A 22471-nucleotide genomic window follows, 5' to 3' on the forward strand; every position below is an offset into this window, starting at 1 on the left:
CCCCCTTCCAAATGCTCACTGCTCCCTGCTGTTCACATGACCTTTTCTACATAAAACTACCAGGAACAGCGGAGACCTTTCAAAAAAAAAAAAAAAAAAAAAAAAAAAAAAAAAAAAAGAAAAGATAAAAAAAATGGGTTTGCACAAATAAGCACTGAATCCAAAACCTTTTATGTTTCCAATATTCCAACCACGTTCAGATGCTGAGCAGGTGCTAAAAACAACAGAAAAGCACAAAAAGAGACAAGTCTTCCTTCTCGACCTTCAATATCCTCAATACAGGAAAATCACCCAAACTCAACAGCTCTATATAGAAGGGCAAAAAAACCCCACGTGTACTTTGAGCTGGTGAGAAGAACAGGAACCTGCAGCAACTGAGGCTGCACAGTCCACAGCAGCGAGAGCTCAGCACACATCCAGACAGGCAATTCCAGCACCTAAATTTAAAAAGAAGAAAAAGTTGATTTCTTTTTTTTAAAGTTACTCTAAGTTCATAAAACCAAACCAGCCTTTGCCCTTGATTTTGGCTCACTGATGCACACACACACAAGAAGCCAATGGTCACACAGGGCCCGCTTGCAGAATTCCTGATCCAAACCCTCGCCTTTCCTGTCCAGCACTGAGGGAAATCTGACAGAGGATTCATAAAGAGCCCTCGCTGAGAGCAGTCATCACCCCAGGCCTTCAGGCTTGGCAAGATCCAGTAGGGAACAGACCCAAATTCAGTTCCTAAATCTGAATCTCTGACAAGTCCTGTTAGAAAGACAGCGGACAGTCCATCAGAACACAGAATTAAAAGGCTGCACAAGGAATAATAGAAGCTTTTCCAGGAACAGCACAAGTTCCTTTTCTGCCTCACCAGTCTGGGACCGTGAGACCTTTGGCCCCAGGAGACAGGAGAGCTGTTATCAACACTCGAACCTCCCAAGCGTTGTTATTGCTCAGAGAGCTGGGCTGGCTCTGAGCTACTCCCATGCGCCTGCAGGGCTCTGGGGAGGGGCAAAACGACGTCCCACTCCCGCCTGGACAAATTTCAACCCCGTAAAAAGTCATTCCCCTTCTCTCTCTCTGACCCACGGCCAAAGCAGCTGTGTAGAACAACCCGGGGGATTTATGGGAGGGCTGATTCTCTCAGGAAAGACCCCAGACCCTGAAGAAACAAAACCACCCCAAATTTCCAGCTGAAAACACGCTGCTTCCTGAATGGGAGCACACAAAACTCTCTTAAGCATCTTCAGAGATGGCCCATTCATCATCTAGGATGGACAATTAATCAGACCCAGGAAAGGCTTTGTGCAGCCCAACTCCGGGACAAGAAAACATCATGAATATGCTAAATTGCGAGAAAAATAGAATTAATTCGGACTCTGCCCAAAAACTGTATAAGAAGGAACCAGCCGAAGCAGCACCCGTGAACTTGGGAGCTCTGGTGGGATAGAGATCAGATCTATGCGTGTTCACCCAGCTCCGACCCCAGGCTCGGGCTGCTTTTCTCCATCGTGGCTTTCTGTGTGACCGATCTTTCGGCCGCAGAATAAAATCTATTTCTTTATTAAATTTAATTTGGCTGAATTTCTTTACCTCACATTCATAACAATGATGTAACATGCGAAAAGCCAACATCACAATACCATTTATAACAGAGGGATCCGCCGGAGGCACCCGCGCAGGGTGCTGCGGTCCTGGCCGCGGAGTGATCCGCGAGGGACTATTTGTGATGCGGTCCTGCCCGCGGAGGAATCAGCGGTGATGCGACCCCGCCCGCGGAGGGATCCGCCCGAGGGACTATTTGTGATGCGGTCCTGCCCGCGGAGGAATCAGCGCTGATGCCGCCCCACCCGCCCAGCTGCTCTCGCTCCCTTTTCCTGCTCTCCCCTCTGCTCCCAGCGCTTCTCCTGCAAAGAGCACGGCTTTTCCTGGGCTCTTTTCCTGCCGGGCTGCAGCGAGCGCTCCCCTCAAGGAGCAGGGGCAGCTTTGCTCGCGGCGGCAGCGATTAAACAGAGCAGGCCCGGAACGATTCCTGCTTAGCCGGGCTTTGATCACATTCCTGAGCCAGCACGGCAGCAGCGAGTGAGGCAGCGGCACATGAAGGAGGCTGCGGCTCTGGCCAGGCTGGGGAGGGGTTCCTCTGTAAAATAAGAACATGGAGAGACAAACCAGAAAGGGCAGGAAAAAAAAAAGAAAAAGCCAAGACAAACTAAACTTTTAAAAAAAAATAATCCGGATCCAGAGGGACTTCTGGCTGGAGAACTTCCTGGGTAGCAATCCTGCCCCTCTGGGAGGCAATGCCCGGGCAACTCCAGCTGAAACCTGCACACAAACACCACAAAGATTTCAGATATTTGCAGGAAGCATCCACTTAGCAACTGCTGGTTAATCATTTATTCACTTTCCCATTAAATGGTACATTTAGTGCACAAGACTTCAACACCTTTCTGGTAGTTTTATTTACAGTCTGCAGCGTGTTCTGTAAAACACAGGAGTGCTCACAGACACACACACAAAACACAGGGATTTGCAAACATTTAAAGAAGTACAGTTTATTCCAAAGGAAGTCTACGCACTACTTTTTCCATAAAAATTATAAAAAGTACTTTAGTTACTGTATTTTACCTAAACCAAGATACTTGAGAATTCTTCCACAAGTGATGCCCCCTCCCCACAAAGGGCACTCCGACAAGATGAAATTCAGGAGACTGCATCACCAAATAAAATCCTAATGGCAACTGCTTCAATGCACCAGAAGAACAAAGAATTCCCACTCTGCATCCAGCAATCCCTGCTCTGCAGCCTGCCTGGATCTGCTTTTGTAGGGCTTGTGGGGCTTTTGCACTCACTTCCTTCTCCAGGGCAGTTCCCACAAACAAAGAATGACTGAATTTCTGCAGACTGTCACTCGGCAATCCTGCATTTCACACATCCAAAAGGAAACACATCCAAAGGGAAACACTTTCCTTTGAGCCCTTTATTTCAAGGAGTCTCTTTTTTACTGAGCATCCAGTGAGAACAGTGCCCAGTTGTGGCTGTTATTATTTCTCTGCTTTTGCTGCGTGGCAATATTGTGCTGGAGCTCTGCAGAACACCCACTGCAGCCCTTGTCTCACTGGGGCACACCGAATTGACAAAAAAAAGGCACAAAGATGAAACTTCTAAAGCAGCAGCAGCCCCAAGTCACGGAGCTGCTGCTTCCCAACACCAGCACTCTGTGTCTCAACAAACACTTCCAACACACGAACCAAGGCCACAGGGCAGTGAAAAGCCCAGAGCCTGCGGGCAGGACAAGCACTACATTGATCAGTAACAAACCAACACAGTTCAACTGGATGGTGCACTTAAGACTGGACTTGGAAGCATCAGGAAAAGCCGCTTTCGGTGTCCCTGTGCCCGTCCCTAGCCCGGCTCTCCGCTCCACACCAGCCCAGCCCGCCGCTTTTGGGGCCCGCCCCGGCCCCGCCCCCGCCCCGGCCCCCGCCCCGCTCCCGCTGTCCGCGGCCGTTCCAGCAGCCCCTGCCCCCGCTGCGTTCTCTGCCGCGGCTCCATTGAACCCGGCTTCGGCCCCGCGGGCCGCGCTGGGCCCGCCGGCAGCTCGGCCTCCTGTCGCCGTGGCTGCTGCGGACCCATGCAGAGGCTCCACGCCAGCCTCTGGTACCGGCCCCAAGAGCTGGTGCCCTTGGCGGTGCCGGCAGCAGCCTCCGCCTTTGCTCCCCCGCTCCTGGAGGAATCGGCCTCCGAGAGGATTCCCACCTCCTACCCCCCCTCCCTCCCTCGCCTGCACCGTTCCCCTGGCAACGACCGCTTCTGCTGCTCCTCTGAAAGGAGAAGCAAAACACCAAAGTTCCAGCTCGAGGAACGAGCCCTTGCAGAAAGAAATAATATCTGGAGACGGTTCTTCCAGATGTGTCCAAGGAAAAAGAATGTCAGGGTAGGCTTTAGTTGATGGGGGGACTATGCACACTGGAAGATTTAGCACACAAGAAGGGAAATACATCTACTGATTCAAGGTACGCTTGTGGAGGGGTGCACGCCTTTGGGAAAATCCGGGAAGAAAGGGGATTGCTTGGTTCAGAGGGAGAGGGGCTGATGCATGGGAGACTTGTTTTGGAGGTTTTAGAGGCATTGGAATTGCCTGAAGAGAGAGCTGTGGTACATATGGGGGGACAGCAGGGGGATGGCCTCAGAGATGGGAGGAGGGAGCGTGGCAGATCGGGGGGGCTGAGGATGCTGCAGGGAATGGGATAAAAAGGGTTGTGTTAATTTTGGCCTCGAAGAGCGAAAAATTGGAGACTCCAAAATTCAGTGAAACACAGGAAAAAGAATGAAGGAAGAAGGGGGGGAAGGCCAGACGAATGTGGAAAATGGAAACTTCCTGACGGAAGGCAGTTACTTCATAAGTCACTCAGCAGAAAAATATTAGAAACCATGCATCAAAAACTCATTGAGGTACTAAGGCTTTGTGTGATCACTTTCTAAGGAATTATGGGTGCATTGGAATCTATGGGTTGGCTAAACAAATAACTGAAAGATGTATGGTTTGCCAGAAAGTAAATAAGAAGGTGATGAGAAAAACAACTTCAGGAGGTCGTGAGTTGGCTCTCCGACCATTTCAAAGTATCCACGTGGACTTTACTGAAGTCCCCCACGTGCAGAGGTGGAAATTCTTGTTAGTAATAACAGACCATCTTCCCCATTGGGTGGAAGCTGTTCCCAGAGTCAGAGCCACAGCCAATGTAGAATGTAAAACCCTCTTAGAACAAATTATTCCCAGGTATGGAATGATTACTAAGATAGACACACTTTACATCAAAAGTTTTACAGCAACTAACTCAAGCCTTAAGAATCAAACGAGAACTACATAGCCCATGGCACCCAGAGAGCTCAGGACGGGTAGAGAGGATGAAACAAACTTTAAAGAGAACCTTAACAACTGAATTAATAATTGAAACTCAAGTGTCATGGGTAAAATGCCAACCTCTGGCTTTATTGAGAGTTCAGACACAACCAGGTCAGACGTGAGAGTGTCACCTTACAAAATGATGGTTGGTGTTGAAGATGAAAGTTTGGTAAGAAAGTTTTGCAGATATGTGGGCTCGGCTGAGAGATCTCTGAGTGTGGAGCCTGAGGATGGGACAGAAATGGAAGCAGGTTTTGATGTAGAGTGGAAGATGTTTGCTGAAACATTGATCACTGAATGGGTGAGAGGACAAAGGTTGGAGATGAGCTGGAAGGAGATTTTTGTGCTTAGAACAGAGGTATGTGACTGCAAACAAGGACATGTTTTTCACCGGGTGGGTGGGTCCCAGGAAGAGCTGAAGTAAATAGAAAACATGTTTTTGCCAGGAAGAGCTATGGCAGGCAGACAAGGAATGTTGATGTGGCAGGAAGAAGAGAGGTCTGAGAGTGTTCCATTGTGAGCTTGAATTGTAGCTTGCTTGCTCTTGTGATTGGATGGTGGTGACTCTAGGGTCCTATAGGATATGTACAGTACGGTGGTGGTAGTACCTAAGATAGGCTATAGGCAAATGTAAAGGTGTTGTGTCTGGTGCTTGTTGGTTGTTATGTCTTGGGATACTCAGCAAAGAAAGGTGTACAATGCTCTCTTGAACAGAAAGAGGCTTCAGTTATGCCTACAAGCTGTGGCTGACAGCTGTGGGGCTGGCTCTGGATACCCACTCCCTGAAATGCTTTTGTGACTTTTCCTATGCAATAAACAGCTTTCAAGAGAGCTGCCTGAAGTCCAGACATCCTTCATGAACCCTTTTCCTATAGTTTGGGTTACCCTTTTTGAACACCCAACATGAAACTGCTACCTATGAATTAGGGGAATGAGTGTTAAAGAATATGTCAACACAATTGCAAGGACCCTTGAAGATTTGCGGTTCAAAGGGATAATCCCTCAAACCACTCCTTTAGACTTTAAAATCCGTAACATCCATCCAGGGGAGTGGGTGTTAGTAAAAACATGGAAGGAGCAATCTTTAGCTGCACAAGGGAAAGGTCCTTTTCAGGTGCTACTGACAACTGAGGCAGCGATCCGGGCCAAGGAGCGAGGGTGGATCCACAGCAGCAGAATCAAAGGACCCATGCAGGAACCTAAGGAGTGGACTAGAACATCTAAGCCTGGGGATACCAAGGTAACTCTTAAGAGGGAACTGGGGGTTAATGCGCTGGGAAAACCCAAATGATTCAAGAGATACACCAAGAATCACACCTGACTGGGAAATAAGGCCAAGCTTATAGCAGTGGTTTCAAGTGTTGCCTGGACAAGTCCTGAGACACGTCCGATACCCTCCTTGAGGAGGAATCCTTCCACTCCAAACAGGAGGATCAGGACTATTTTGGGTTGAGGGTTCTCATATTCTGCCCTTAGCCTGTGATTTATTCAAAAAGGAGGAGGAATTGCTACCTCCAACAGTGCCATACCACATACCCTGTCTAATTCATCCCATTACTGGACATGCTAGCTGGGTTAAATGTAAATGTCTAGACTGATAAAATATTGCTATTGTAGTTCACAGAAACGACACTCTCACTGCACGAAGTGTAGAACGCCAAATCTATTCCCCAATCCAGGCAGAGCAAAGAACAGCTGAAACAGTAACCCTGCTTTGTGGATGGGAATTACTAGTGCCTGTTGAATGGGAGATACCTGAGGAACGGTGGGAAGCTACAATTAAGAAGTGTCAAAAGCAATTTGCCTGGAAATCAGCGAAAAGGAAGTGACGAGGAAATAGAGGGCAAGGCCCGATGACCACTGTAGCTGCCACCAAGAAGATCACATACCCCTGCTGTGGGCAGCAGCCCCATAGGCACGGGGGGTGGAGGTATCGGCCATATGGGACCTCTGTTATTCCTTTATCTGTCACTCCTCTTTTGTCTCTGCCCTCTGGGGATACCGACACAGCCATGCCATGGGTGTTACCCAAAGCTGTACATGGAAAACACCCAGGTTCCTTTTTCATTGCACGTACCCATGTCAACAGTCTCTGTTACAACCCATCCAAAGTAGAAAACTGGATGCAAAATGGGAAAAAGCACTGGACTGTAGAAAACCTAGGAACGAGTGAGAGCAGGTTGGGAAGTAAATGTCCAAAAGGGGAGAGATGGGTTTGTTTCGCATCTATTGTTGGGAATAAAGTCTCAAGCTTAGTAAAAGAACAACTAGTAAATAAAGAGGCAAAGCCAGCACAACAATCTAACTCTGTATCGACCCCAGTTCAAGACATGTAGTTGAAACTCAAACAACAATTAAAAAAATGAAATCTCAAAATTGAGAAAAAAAATCTGTTTGTGGAATTAGGGGAAAGGATAGATAAGGAGCCGAATGTAACCAACTGCTGGGTCTGTGGAGGGCCTCTGATGACAGAGGAATGGCCACGGAAAGGCAGGAGCTTGAGTCCAATAGAACTCCGTAAGTGTTTTTCACACCTCCGCGGCCGGACCTCCAGCTCCAGGACACGGACAGGATCGCGGCCGCCTCTCCCACATCCCTCAACCAGATCCAGCCTGGAACACTCACCCGGCACGAGCACAGCGCCAGCCTCTTCCACGGGGTGTCCCTCAACGGAGATTTTTCACCCACAACCGGAGACTCTTTCCTTTGACCCTCCTAAAGGCCACCAAAGACACCGCGTGGCCCCCGGGACCCCCCCGGCCCAAGTCCCGACCCCAAAAGCGCTCCCGGTTCCCGCGGCTCCTCTGCCCGGACCGAGGCCCCCTCACAGCCCCTGTGACGTCACCGCCGCGCCGCCGCCTGCCCTTGGTCGCTTCTGGCCCCGCGCCTGCGCACTGCGCGCCCGGAGCAGCGCTGCTCCCGCCGCTCCCGGTGCTCCCCGTGCCCGCGCTGCTCCCGCCGCTCCCGGTGCTCCCCGTGCCCGCGGTGTTCCCGCTGCTCCCGCCGCTCCCGGTGCTCCCCGTGCCCGCGCTGTTCCCGCTGCTCCCGCCGCTCCCGGTGCTCCCCGTGCCCGCGGTGTTCCCGCTGCTCCCGCCGCTCCCGGTGCTCCCCGTGCCCGCGCTGTTCCCGCTGCTCCCGCCGCTCCCGGTGCTCCCCGTGCCCGCGCTGTTCCCGCTGCTCCCGCCGCTCCCGGTGCTCCCCGTGCCCGCGGTGTTCCCGCTGCTCCCGCCGCTCCCGGTGCTCCCCGTGCCCGCGGTGTTCCCGCTGCTCCCCCCGCTCCCGGTGCTCCCCATGCCCGCGCTGTTCCCGCTGTTCCCCATGCCCGCGCTGTTCCCGTTGTTCCCGCCGCTTCTGCTCGGGCAGCGCAGCCCCTCCGTGTCTGAGGCGGCGCGGCAGCTCCTGCAGAGCTTCTTCCTTCTGCTGCCCGCGCTCATTCCCGGCTTGGAAAAATCCCTTCCCGGAGCCAGCGACCTCCTCTCCGGCCTGATCCCTGCTGCTTTTCCCGGAGACAGGAACGGAAATTGTCCATTTTTGCCGTTCACTGCTGGTTCACTGGTTTTTAGTGAAAAAACCCCTTTTTCAGTGAGTCCCCCCAGGTGCTGCAGCGCTGGTTGTGTCCAATCCCACAGCCCAGAGCAGAGCAGTGGGACAGAGCTGAGGCAGGAACGCCCCGGAACATCCCAGGGCTGATTTAGTCTGGATTTTTTCCTCCTCCTGGAGGAGTTTCTGGGGGTATCAGGGGTCCCCTAAACTGCCTCCCTGCTCCATTATTTGATCCAGTTCATTTGGGATCACTCAGAAAATCCTGTTCCCCTCATGTCACCTGGCACCATTTGTTATCCTTGGTTCCATCTCTAGAGCAAACAGAAACTTCGAATTTAATTTAAATGAGATTCTATAACATTCAAGCATCACTTTTTATCACCTGCTCTTCCCTTTTCCTCTTCCTCACTTTTTTCTTTCCCTTTCTCTCTTCCACCTCTTTCTTTCCCTTTCCCTTTCCCTTCACATTCCCTTTCTCTTTCTCTTTTCCATCTCTTTCTTTCCCTGATTCCTGATTTTTTTTTGCCCCAGAATCCACAGCCCAAGCCACGTGCACACACTGCAGATGTGAAGTGTATTTTTACTGCCAGCAAGCACCTGGGAATAAAAAAACCTCAGCCCCAAAGCTTGATGTCTAAACAGCAACACAGAAGTTCTAAACCAGCTGTCGAGAGAAACAAAACACAGCAAAAACAAAGCAGAAAGAGAGCAAAAACTTGTCACGCTGGCCGTGTTTCCGAGCGTGACAGGTTCTGCCGTGCTGGGAATGCAGCACAAAACACAAAAATCCTACTGCAACTCCTGGATCCCACAGCAGGAAGGAGATGGAGATTCCCAGTGGGAATCAGGGATGTAGGACTCGGCTGTGCTGCCATCACTCCCTCAGGAATAGCCAGGTTTAGCTCATTCTGTCTGCCGAGAGAGGGGGGATTTGCTCCTGGATCCCCTGGAATGTTCCAGGCCAGGCTGGACACTGGGGCTGGGAGCAGCCCGGGACAGTGGGAGGTGTCCCTGCCCGTGGCAGCGCTGGCACTGGATGAGCTTTAAGGTCCTTCCAAGCCCAAATCGTTCTGTGAGTCTTAGAGCCCTGAAATTCTCATGACAGAGGTGGAACTGCAAGAGCTTAAGGTCCCTTCCCAAAAAAACCCCACTGCACGACTCTGCAGCTTCTGGAGCCCTGGGCCAATGGAAATGCAGTTTCAGAGGAGCTCCGAGGAAATGGTGTTTTGGGGAGAGCAGAGTGGCTGGAACAGAGGAACAGGAACAGTCTCCTCGAGCAAGCCCTTGTGTTTCAGGGAGCAGGATCGGCTCGCTCCTAACGCACCTGGTGACTCCCAGAGCGGGGGATGGAAATGCAGCCCTGGTCCGAAAGAAACCCTGCCCGGGAAGGCGGGCTGGGATTGTGAGCTGGCTGCGGGAGCTCGCTGTTAAAGGCGATCTTTTGGCTGTAAAGGTGCGCCTTTGTCTCTGTGTGAAGCACCCGGCCGTAGCGCCCTTTGCGCTGCTGTCTCCTGATTTCCTTAAACTTTTATTAAATTGTCCCTTTTCTTCAACTTTCCTTCAAATTCTAGAGTGAAGCTCATTTTGGCAGCTGCGCGTGCGCGGATCCTTGCGCATGCGCAGATGGCCGGGGGTGCGCGGATCAGTGCGCATGCGCGGGCGGGGACGCATTACCGCTGATCCCTCCGCGGGCAGGACCGCATTATCGCCGATCCCTCTGTTCTGAACGGGATCGTGATGTTGGCTTTTTGCATGTTCCATGATTGTTAGGAATGGATTGTGATGTTGGTTTTTTCATGGTCCTTAATGTGAGAGAAGCTTTGCCTGGGTTCTGTAATGTAATGCTGTAGAATGTCTGTAGTTCGGGTGCTCAGTTTGGGAAGGATGGGGGGGGGGGGTTCTTCGCATTCCTGGAAAATCTTATCAGAAGAAAAGAACCCGAAACCAGACGGAATGGAGCCAAGGAAAAAGATAAGACTGATAAGATGATACTCAGCAACTCCAAAGAATTAATGAGTGATGCATGATGGTGATGAATAAAAATAAGCGATGTACTTTTAAAGAGGATCTTTTGGATGTACAGGTGCGCCTTTGGTTCTTTGCCGAAGCAGTGAGGGCACTGGGGCCATACTGGGAGCACTGGGAGGGCACTGAGGCCATACTGGGAGTGCTGTAAGGGCACCAGGGCCATACTGTGAGCACTGGAGCCGTACTGGTAGCACTGGGAGGGCACTGGGGCCTTACTGGGAGCACGGGACCACCATGGGTCCCGTGGTGCAGCTCTCTTAGTGACACGGGGCAGCGGCCACTTCTTCTGCTGTACTATTAAAGCATTTTCGACCATTCTGTTTTATTCCCTTCACAGATGTGACCTTTGCCGTGACACCTTTGAAGCAGCCCCCCTGCCCCAGCTGCGCCTCGGTGCAGCTCATTTTATCCTGAGGAAGCGGCTACTCCTGCTGCGGTGCTGTTATTATTTCTCAGACCATTCTCTATATTTTATTTGTGAGCAGATATTTCTACTGCAAGGTGTGAAAGAAACAACTGAACTTCTTTGCATTCCATTTCTTGCATATCTCAAAGATAAGGTCAACAACAGCTGATAGATTAAATTATGAATCAACAAAACACCCAAATTGTGTTCTTGTACTATAGGATGCTCCTGCTGAGTTTTACACAGCTTTCAATTTACAGAATACAACAACAAAGCCCTGCATTTTGAGCTTACTGTCTGGCCACAAGCTGACCTACCACTCCCATGAAGCACCACTGTTCTACTGGAACCAGAATACGACCTAAACTGTCTTTCCTGCATACTGTCTACTCAGGGATTGCCGTAGTCCACTCATTGTCTATCTTCCACCAATTATCCATCCTCGATGTTTGGCTATACACTGTATGTACATTTAGATAAAATTCTTCCATTCTGGTTCCACTATTCATTCTTTTTCAAACCTTAGCTCACCTTAAGATCCCTACTTTGGGACCGGAGAAGGTCTTGGATGTATCCTTTAGGATCCTTGGAGAAACTCAGCATAAAATCATGTTGTATTTTTAGCTGATTTATGGACTCAATTGTCTCATGAATCTGACAGAAAAAAACCAAAGCAGATATTCTTTAATTTCTCCCATGCTCCAGTGACCATCAGGTCAGCTCTGTTACTATCTTTGCATTCCTGGTAATGTACAAAGGTGACAATTCTACACCACAGACTTGTGCAGGCTCCTAGGGGTTTTTCAATTAAAAAAGCGGCAACTTAACTGCAATCCTGCCACTACATTTTGGTTTCACTTGCACTTATGCAATACAAGTATGTACAAGTATGTACTTCCTGCACTGAACTCCTGCATGGCATGCAGAGCTAAGCCATGTCACTGTACAATGTACGGCTTCATGTTCTTTGCCGGAATCCACTTGATTCCTTCACCTGTGGAGAGACATGCAAATCCCTTTCCCCACGTTATAAGATCATATGGTCTTTCTATTTTTCCTGCTTCTAAATTCTTAATTAAAAGTGGGGGGTGTTCTTTCAATTTTGCTTTTTTGTTGTTCAAGAAATATCTGTAAATGGGAGGGTGAGGCTCTTCTGCAGAGCTGCTCAAGAAATTATAAACATACAAGGCTTTATTCAACCTTCTTTGAGGTGTAGCCTGGGCTTCTCCCCCTTTCTGTTGATCTAAAATGCGTTTTAAAGTTTGATGTGTTCTTTTTAAGGTACTTTTTAGCAGTTGTTTAAGATAACGGTGAGCAAATACCACTGTATCTTACAGCCCTTCTTAGTTCTTTGATTTCGAGAGTGGGGATGGGAACCCACGTTTTAGGACTGTCATGCTGTTGGCTAGCTATCACAGGCTTAGCTAATAGACTAAGACTTTCATCTTTACAGATTTGGCGTCTTATTTCATGCCAATCTGTTAATTGAGAAGAATCTGAGCACTTTGGAGGACTTTTTGATTCAGAAAGTAGCGCTGACAAACTCTCGGAACTCGTTTTCTCTTTCTGGGTCGCAAGATCCCCGCCGCTCGCTGGCGGGACTCTGGGGCTCTTTGCAAACAAATCTGGCTGCTTTTCAGGGTTTCCTTGTGTTAGATTTAAAGCATCAGCTCTGGCAGAGCGGCTCTCCGTCTCCCCTGCCACTGGAGCTGCATCATTCCCATCCGTTCCCCCCCTGCTCGCGGCTTCTGAGGCGAGGCTGCGCTGCGTGGAGGGATGTCGCTGGGCGGCGGAGGGATACGACTGCACGGTGCCGGGATACGACTGCACGGTGCCGGGGGACTCCGGCGGGGGCGGCTGCGGCGCGGGGATGGGGCCCGGCGGGGGCGGCGATGGCACGGCCGATCTCCGTGGTGGCGGGCGAGGAGGCGGTGGGGCCGCGGGGGACTGGCTCCGTGACTCCGGCACGGCCGATTGAGGCGGCGGCGGGCGAGGAGGCGGTGGAGCTGCGGGGGACTGGCTCCGTGGCTGCGGTGCGGCCGATCGAGGCGGCGGCGGGCGAGGTGGCGGAGCGGAGCTGCGCGGCGGTGGGTGGGGGGGGGGGGGCGCGGCGAATAGTTCCACTAACGCTGCACAAGCCGGGATGAGTTTTGCGGTTCTCTTGTCCCGGCGTGATATGGCATTAAATAATTTGATTCCCACTGAGTCCCAAAAGTCTCTGGTGTAGACTGCTTTAGAATCAGCGATTGGGACACGGGTCACAGTCCATGCTATGAGATCCTTCAGTTCTTCCTTTGCCAATTTAGTTGGACGGGACTTAATGAGAGGTTTTAGGTGCTGATAGACATCCTTCTGTTGGGCAGACACATGCTGACCCATGACTGGATTACTCGGTGCTCACCTTTGCCGGCCGGTCGCGGCAGGTGTCTCTCGTTGAGGTCCGGTCCAGGCTCTGACCCATCGCAGTGTCCGTCCGGCCTTCACGCGCCTTCCTTTCAGGCATCTCCTCTCGTTAGCAGCTGCACACGCTTTCCTTTCAAGCGTCTCGTTTGCAGATGCTCAGGTCACTTCGTTTCAGCGACCGACCACACGTTCACCAAGAAGTCTCCTATATGCAGAAAAATCCCTTTTTGCTCCTCTATAACGCTGGGCGCCAATTTATAGGAGAAAGTTTCACGAAGGATGTCTGGACTTCAGGCAGCTCTCTTGAAAGCTGTTTATTGCATAGGCGAAGTTACAGCATTTCAGGGAGTGGGTATCCAGAGCCAGCCCTACAGCTGCCAGCTCCAGCTGTAGGCATACCTGAAGCCACCCGCTGTTCAAGTTACAAAGCATTAGATACTTTTCTTTGCAGAGTATCTTAACACATAACAACACAATACCTTTACATTTGCCTACAGCCTATCATAACTACTACCATCACCATATTATAGTCATTATTATCCAATCACAAGAGTAAGTAAGTTACAATTTAAGCTTACAGTGGAAAATTCTCAGACCTTTCTTCTTCTTGCTACATCAACATTTCTTGTTTGCCTGCCATATCTTTCTTTTTGGTAAAGACATGTTTTCTATTTACTTATGCTCTTCTTGAGACTTACTTGGTGAAAAACATGTCTTTGTTTGTAGTCACATACCTTTGTCCTATTCCTAAAAATCTCCTTCCAACTCATCTCCAACCTTTGCCTTCTCAGTTACTCATCGATCACTGTTTCAGCAAAACATCTTTTACTCTATACCAAAACTTGCTTCCATTTCTACCTCATCCCCAGTTTCTACATTAACAGATCTTTCTGCCAAGCCTACATACCTGTGAAACTTTCTTACCAAACTTTCATCCTCTCCAACACCATTTATTCAAACTGTCCCAAACACAAATCTCAAACACTATTTAAGTTTACCCTTGACATCCCAGGGTGGGCTGCTCAGCATCCTGCTGTAAACAGTGCAGCTGATGCTGTCATGCAGCTCTGCGTACATGTTGTGCAGGATGACTCTGAATGCAATGGCCTGAATGATGACCCTGATGGTAATTTTCTTGATAGCTTTGTACTTGCAGGTGCAGAGAGCACCGCTGGTGTTCGCCAGATTTGTCCTGCTTGGTCTGGTACCTGATCCTTCTCCTGGTTGTCCCAGAGCAGACATACATACAGTGTGCTATGTAGCCCCTTCCAAAGGGCGATCTCTGGCCAAAGAACTTTTTTTTCAAACAGGGGAGATCACTTTTCACATTCACTTATCACCTCTTTCACAGCTTTTTCTCGTGTCCAAGCCCTGTCCACTTCAGCATCCCCTGATGCTATGGCATATGCCTCAAACATGTCCAACAAAGGGACCTGGAGTGTGTAAGGCCCCAAAACCGAAACATGGCTCGAAGAACCTCTTGAAAGGGCTTATGGGTTTTTTTATATGCTCTGAGTTAGACACATGGGAAAAAAAAATACTGACAAGGTATTCTCGAGAAGTCAAAACAACAAAAAACTTTACTGGCAACTTCAGAAAATCAGACAGCTTTGGCAAAAGGTTTAGAGCAGCATTCAATCAACATAAAACACTTAATGGAGCATTAATTTAGTCCAGTCAACTTGACAAACTCCAAGCCTACCTGATTGTAAGTTACTCATAACTCTGAGAAGAGGTAATTGGAAGAAGAGAGAGAGAAAGAGAGAAAAGGTATAGAAAAGGACAAATATAGCTGCCACTCCTGGGTTGTAGCAGTGTCTCAGTTGATACAGAAACCAAGGAAAGGTAGGGTCAAGACGTGTGCTCGCCTCATATACTGACTTAAGTACCCTCTGGCTTTCCTGGGCCCTTTTCCCCACAGTACTTGTTGGAGCATGCTGTCCTGGGAACTACCAGGTGAGCTAACATTTTGCATCATAGAATATCCTGAGTTGGGAAGGGCTTACAAGGATCATTGAGTCCTGCTCCTGACTCCATAGAGGGCAACCTAGAAGTCAAACCCTGTCTCTCAAAGCATTGTCCATCCTCAGCCGTCTCTTCCTCTCTTCCTCTCTTCTTCCAACTCTTCCTTTGACAGTTTTAAAGATTTGTCCTAAATACTTTAAACTCATCAGAATACTTTTAAAACTCAACATAAATATTTGTCAGGACAATAAAAATCTAGTTCTTTCAAGCGGATTTTTTTCTCCACGAACAGATGATTTTAGCAAAAAATGCAACAGAAAAACCAAAACTGTAAAATGATAAGCTGTCCGTACCACAGAAAAGATGTTGAAGAACTTGGTGTATTTTGCATGAACTTGTGTAGTTTGTGGGGAAACTGGTGGCAAAATGCCTAAGACTTCATGGTTTATGTTAGACCATTTAGTATCTCCTAACTAGGCTACAGGAAGGTAACTTGATTGCAAAGCATTGAAGGAACTGAAATTTGTGTTGCCCTTCTCTGGATGCACTGTTGTATGCTATTCACACCAATAGTAATTACCTCTATTTCCTAAAATGCAGCCTAGTCACATTGTGAAAGGAGAGAGGAAGGAAAAAGGAGCACGGCTGTCTCTGCTCCAAACAGCCAGTGAGCAGCAGGCATCGATGGGCAAGAAAGGAGCAAGGGACAGCAGGGGAGAGCAGCTGGTACCAGACAGTAACCCTAGCTCTCCTGCTGCTCCTGTCATGGAGGCTTTACAGGAGTCTGTGCTTTGGAGTAGCGGCACGAGTACGCTAGTGCTTTCAGAAATTCTTGGGATTTTAGCTACCCTGGTTGTGATCATGAATTAAAGGCAGTAGAGGTATTTGGGGAGAGAGATGAGGTTCTTGCAGTAGAACAATTTAAAGAGAAAAAGCAATGAGTTGTGATGCTGCAAGTGTAGGACAAGGAAAAGTCTCCTTTCTCCTGGGGCTTTGTTGGAAATGACAGTGCAATGATTTCTTCTAGTACCAAAAGATAACAGGGGTCCAGATATTTTGCTATGTTTCAGATTTTTGAAGGGGGAGGGTCAAAACCTGACAGTCTAACTTCCATGTAAAGAGGGATTATAATAAATAATGGAACCATCTGACTCAAGGATGAACAGAATATAAAGCAGTGGAGGCAGCAAAGCTTCCTTTACAGAGAAACTACATCTCACAATTCTATTACAGTCTGGGGAAAGAGCCACTACCTAAGGAAAAAGGGGCTTCATTTGATAATGCACTTCAAAATCCTGGAAGTCCAAACAGGAGGAACTCAGTGAGAAACAAAGGAAGGTCCTTGGGAGGCTGGTGGTAGACTCATGGGAAACAAAAGCCTAAGAAGAGAAAAAAGCTGAACTGTCATTGATAAATGTGTCACTTTACTTATTTTACAATCTGTAACTTGCATTTGGATCCTTGTGGGAATTCCAATATTTATATGAAAGTACTTCACAAATCCACGTGAAATGAAGTCAGTGCTGGAACATTAATCAGTGTCTGTTAAAAAAAAGGCTCTGGTTTGAAGAAAATGTACATTCTCATGAAGTCAAACCTTTTTAAACCCAGGTAACTCACAGAAGAAATCCTAATGTTTGATTGCCTTCTGTGTCTGATTCCTATCAGTCATAAAATAGATTTAGTGAGAGGCTACTGACCATTTACAGGTATTTCTACCGCTTGTGGTGACAACAGCCTTGCAGCAAACTTGGAATTTGGGGCTAGTGCTCTCTTGCCAGATGTCCTACATGTTGCTTTGGTGGCTTGCTGTTTACTTGCCATCTACTTAAAATATCTCAATCCCTAAATACATAATTTGCTTTTCAGTACTCCTTTCAAAGTCTGTGTTCAACTCAATTTGTTTCAACTGAGACCTGAAGAACAAATCTACTTCTCTGTTCATGTAATTCTGTATCTCTTTCAAGATTTTGTAAGAGTCAGCAGTAAATACTGAAACTCTGGCACAGAAATGTGCAGGCTGATCCACAGATGTTACTTCAAAGCCAAACTACATTTTATTAGGTTTCTTTCTGTCAGTCTTCACATACTCCTAGACAGCATTTTCAGTCTTAATAAAGCATTCTATACATTTTTTCCTTTATCATATTTAATGTAAAAAAAAAATTGCTGCATGCACTAATGCCAGCACACCCCATCAGCAGTCAGGAATGTGAGACAAATCAGGAAGGTGAAATGCAAAGACCTTTCAGCTCAGTACTTTATCAGGACCCTGCCCTCTTCTCCCTAGTAAATTGAATCCCAAAATTTTAAAACAGACATTCTGGACCTTAATTCCTCTTTCCACATCTGCTTCTTTAAGAGTCCTATATAGCAGCTGCTTCTTACCAAAAGAGGTCAGACTTGTAACTAGTCATACAACAGCTCTGCAAACTGTGACATAGAGCCATCCTTCTTAGATTAGTACAGTTGATGAATCTGAAATGTTCTTTATTCTCATCATTCTGGCCATAAATCTGTGTTTCCCTAATTTCTGAAAACAGCATGTTTCCATTTCTTGCCAGTTTGACCATTTGGATTTCATGGGAAGCTATGTCAAACGACTTGCTAAGATCAAAACTAACAAAAGCCGCTGCTCAGCACAGAGCCAGTGACCTCAGCACAGAGAGCAGTCAAACTGCTCAGGCGTGATTCACCTTTGATAACTCATAGATCCGTGTCATTTGCAAAGTAAGCGCCTCTATTTTGGACTGGTTTTCATGCTACAGACCTTGCTAGAATTAAAACCAGATCTGTAACATCAAAAAGAGAAGACCAGAAATTGGAAAAAAGTAGGAGATAGCTTACTAAGGGAGAAAAGTAAGGAACTAAAATATGATGTAATAAGATTTTTTGTATCTTAATTTAATATACAGTTATAACTCCTGTCATTTGTTCATTTAGAAATGAGTAATACAGCTGTAGCCAAAAGAGAAGCACCCTAAGCTTCACAGGACCATGTGAAAGGAAGAGATTAGAAAATTCTGAGGAAAAAATCCAAAAAAGGGCAGGAGAGATCTCCAGAAATCAATGAGCCCACCATGGACTTGGTCTGTTAAGTATAAACCCTCACTCAGCAAAGATCCAGAGAGCATATGGTTGAATTGTATTTGTAAAATTAATAATGATAATTAGTATCTATAATTTATTGAATCCATTACAGATATCATTGCATTATTATAATGTTAATTATATTGTATCATATATTACAGCCATTATTTATATGTACATTATGTATAATCTATCTATCTATATGTATTATGTGTAATAACAATCTATAATAATATAAATTCCTTGTAATGTGAAATGCTCATACTGTGACTGTTGGCACAGAAGTCAATCTGAATAACATATAACATGAGTGGTCTTGCTATATTCTGTTTAAACCTTCTGCTGGCAGGAGATAGCGCTGCTAGTGTTCATTTTACTCTTATAAATGGAGAAATTTGCATAACAATTTCAGGGTAACAAGCAGAGTGTAAATATCTCACTGAGAAACTGTTAGGTGACAACTCAACAGTGATTAATTGAACACCTGTGTTACTTGTTCTGTTGAGTAATCCAGGGTGACAAAAATGCTTCCCACTGGGTAATTTTATACTCAGAGTGTCATTAAATATTAGTGCTAGTTTCAAATATTAGTGCAAGTTTTCCTGTATTCCTTTAAAAAGTAATAGAATATAAAGTAATAGAATATGAGGGCATTTTAACAGGATTGTGGAGTGTACTGAGACTACATTATCAGCTTTATTTACATAGCATACAAAGACACTGATTTTGTTTATATATCTACATTAAAAAAAATGAGATTAAAAATAGAACTAAGATTCCTTGATTTATCCTGACCAGACTCCACTTCAATGACCTTTCCATCAAAGAATTCATTTTGCATGAGCTTTTGTTTTTTTCTCTGACTGGTGCTGTGAGAACAAGTTGTGACTATCTCAGAAGTGCATTGTTTATGCTAGAATATTTTGTGTCAGACTAATTGCAATTTTGCAGCTCTTCAGAAATTCAGTGCAGAACAGTTTACTGATGACGTGGAGAGAATATTTGACTTATTTCCACACTATGTCTTGGTGAATACTGCAAATGTGAAAACTTGAAAGAGGGCATGTCACAGGGAGAGTGGGAGCTTCTGAAAAAGTTTACTAAAGAAGCTTTGCTGTCTGTGAAGTTTGTCTGAGGGACAGAAAGAATTCCTTTGTGTATTTAACCTCCTTCACGGAGATGGGTTTAAATGAAGGTAAATCCTTTCTTAGCCTCAGATTTTGGCAACAGTTTAAATTTAAGGAAGCACTTTGTCCCGCAAGTTCTAATGATGGCAAATCAGATATATTTACATAAGAATGAATTATTTATTAGGACAAATGAACAGCCATGTAGGTACAAAAATGCTGCTAGCGAGGATTTTCTTGTTATTTTTCTAAGTCCATGAGAGACTTTTCTCTCTCACAGAAGAGGTAGCAGGGAATGTAAACAACCAAGCCACCTGCAACCTTGGAAAGTCTTGTTTATGGTATAGTAGAAAATATTTTGATAATGGATGTTTTAGGATTTTGGCCAATCACCCCCAAGGGGTGGCTGGTCCTTTGTCCAATTAGACTATAAAGAAAAAAGTCTATAAAAGAGTTTGTAAAATAATTAAATAAATCAATCTTGCTGCACAGTTCCTGCCTGCTGGATCTTCTCTCCTCCTCCTCCCTATGGCTGTGGGACACGGTGATATACTGTAGGAACCAGGCCTGCGGCAATACAGCCATAACAGGCAAAAGCTCTTAATCATAATTACTGTCCAGTATAAAACTAAAAGAACTACTAGTAGATTATAGCGTAACTTAGAACAGTGCACTATATCAAGGTACCTATATTAAAGCTAGGAAAAGAAGTAATATTGATTAGGAGTCGAATGTAATCTCCTGCTGAAATGATGATAATGTACACAGATTCTTTCACTCAACCCCTGGTGAGTGACCGTGAAGCAGTTGCTGGCTGCTCATGGGAGAAACTCCACATGGGAAAGGGGAGGACTGGGGGCGGACCCGGGGTGACCGGCCAGTCAGACACTGCTGCTAAAGCGTTTGAGTTACATTGGGTTTTGCCCGTGCTTGGAACAAAGGAGCTCAGAACTCATGGCAGAGGCAAGTGTGTTGGGGAGGGGGAAGGGAAGCTCGGAACAGGCAGCAACAATACATGTTTCCAGGAAAATGCATAGAAGATTTCTGCTTTGTGGAAGTTTGCTGTGGCTTTTATAGTTGTAAAACGAATAGCTGTCACTCAGAAATTCAGCTTATCTTCCAGTTCTCACTTCAAGAGTAAGATTTTTATTGGCAGTTGAGAGATGCCAGAGCAGTGTCAACCCCATGGTGCCAGAATGACTCACTACAAGACAGCTTGTCCTGCTTGACTTATCTGACTGGTTAACAAACAATAGATAAGTTTTTGTGGGGGGTAAGATGCCCTGCTATAGTGCAATAGCTTCTTATATTTACCTACAAGCCCGTCAAAGTAGGTTTGCATTACTTCTAGTGGAATGATAAATATAGAGGCCAAATTCTGTACCTCCTAGAAGGGATGACACACAACCACCTTTGTCTGCATCAATAACTCAGGGAGGGAAAGTGTAAAATGCTCAGAGACGGTCAGTTCATCTCGCACAAATTTGTGTACCTTATTTGTCTGTGCATTTAATCCCAACCACAACTAAGCACCAGAAGCAACTTTGGGGAGAAGTGCTTGATTCTTCAATTTTGGATGTCTTTGAATTAGAAAATAATCACGTTTAACAAAGGGTATCTCCAGAAATACAAACACAGGAGCAACAAAGTTACATTTAAAGACTCTACATAATGCTGAAGTCTAAGCAAGATATACTGTAGTGGCTGCTTCAGAATTTGCACTCAGTTGCTTTCTCAAGAACTATGGTGGTGTTGTTCATGTCTGCATGAATCTTTCACTTAAAATAACTTTGCAGGAACTTATTTTATATGAAAACTCATGTCAGGATATTCTGTATTCTGGCCTTTAATCTTTGCCAATCAGGTAGATTCTCCCTGTGTGATGAAGAAGTTGCAGTCCCTTGCAGCCACCTGGCCGGGTTTTGCTGCCCTTCTGAAGCAGGGATGGCCCATGCTCATGTCATAAGCCATGCAGTCTCTACAAGAGTTCTGCTGCCACGCCTGTACAGAGATTGTGATGCCCAGTGCCAATGCCTCCTTTCAATTCCTGTCGTCTTGGGCAGGAAACCTTTGGAAGAAATGTTTGGGTTGGCAGCCGGCTCCTTGATGTGTGATCTGTACAGAACTCAGCTCCACACATCTGCAATGTTTTGTGTCATCTCCACTCTAGAAGTTGCAAGATCTCTAATTGGAAGTCTCATCTAAGCTACAGCAGGCAGAACTGGACTCAAGGACAGTTTATCTCCCTCCTGACCCTTTAATTTTGAAGTTTCACTGAAGATAGGCTTCTGCAGATCTGATGTTGGGCTCTAAGTGGTGGCTCCTATGGTCTTCCTAAGTGAAGATCACTGCCTGCTTCCCTGGTCATACATACCTTCCCACTCCTTACATTGCAGAGAATTTCTGTTTCAATCAAATAACTTTTCTTTAAAATAAACCCAAGCCTTAATATTCTAACTCTCTTTACTAAAGAAACAGCTGTCGTCTTTTGCCATATGAGTCCTGAATATTTTGGTTTGCTTCCACACATATTTTGATTGTTCTATACTGCTATGCAATTCTTTTTCACTGTGTCCTTGACAGATTGAATGTGACTGTTTAAATTGCATCTTGTGTATATACTTGTTCATCATCCTTTATTCAATTTTAACAATCTGAAAGGCTGCTGGAAATGATTCTAGTTCTCATTTGTCCTAATTGCTGAACACAGTAATTGTGGTGGGAGCTCCTGGAGACCGTCTTGTGTGTCACATGCTTACGTGAATGTGTGGTTTGCCCTTTTACAATACTTTCATTATTTCCCTTATTTTCCTCACTGTTGTTGATTCTTTACAAATGCTCAGAAGACCAACAATGCCAAGTTTTAAAGCATTTTATTAGTGTTCGAGGCATGAGTACACAGAATAGGAAATCAAGGACATGTTTGGGTGTATTTTAAGCATGCATTTTCTTATAACCATCTCAAAACCCCTCAGTCCTTCTCTTTTTTGCATATATGGAATAATAATTTTATAATAG

General features: G+C 46.3%; 1 long non-coding RNA gene across 2 annotated transcripts; it reads right to left on the reverse strand.

The window, feature by feature from the left end:
- Positions 1 to 1535: 1535 nt before the first annotated feature.
- Positions 1536 to 20909, reverse strand: LOC116445757. Of its 2 annotated transcripts, XR_004240871.1 has the most exons (3): positions 20884 to 20909; positions 18007 to 18010; positions 1536 to 2310 (listed from the first exon to the last, which is right to left on the reverse strand). It is a non-coding gene; the product is annotated as an uncharacterized LOC116445757 (long non-coding RNA). The 2 variants fall into 2 exon arrangements; XR_004240870.1 differs by lacking the exons at positions 18007 to 18010; positions 20884 to 20909 and adding an exon at positions 7517 to 7840.
- Between the last annotated feature and the right edge of the window lie 1562 nt (positions 20910 to 22471).

Source organism: Corvus moneduloides, chromosome 6 (assembly GCF_009650955.1).
Source record: "Corvus moneduloides isolate bCorMon1 chromosome 6, bCorMon1.pri, whole genome shotgun sequence".
In the NCBI taxonomy this organism is placed as follows: Eukaryota; Metazoa; Chordata; class Aves; order Passeriformes; family Corvidae; genus Corvus; species Corvus moneduloides.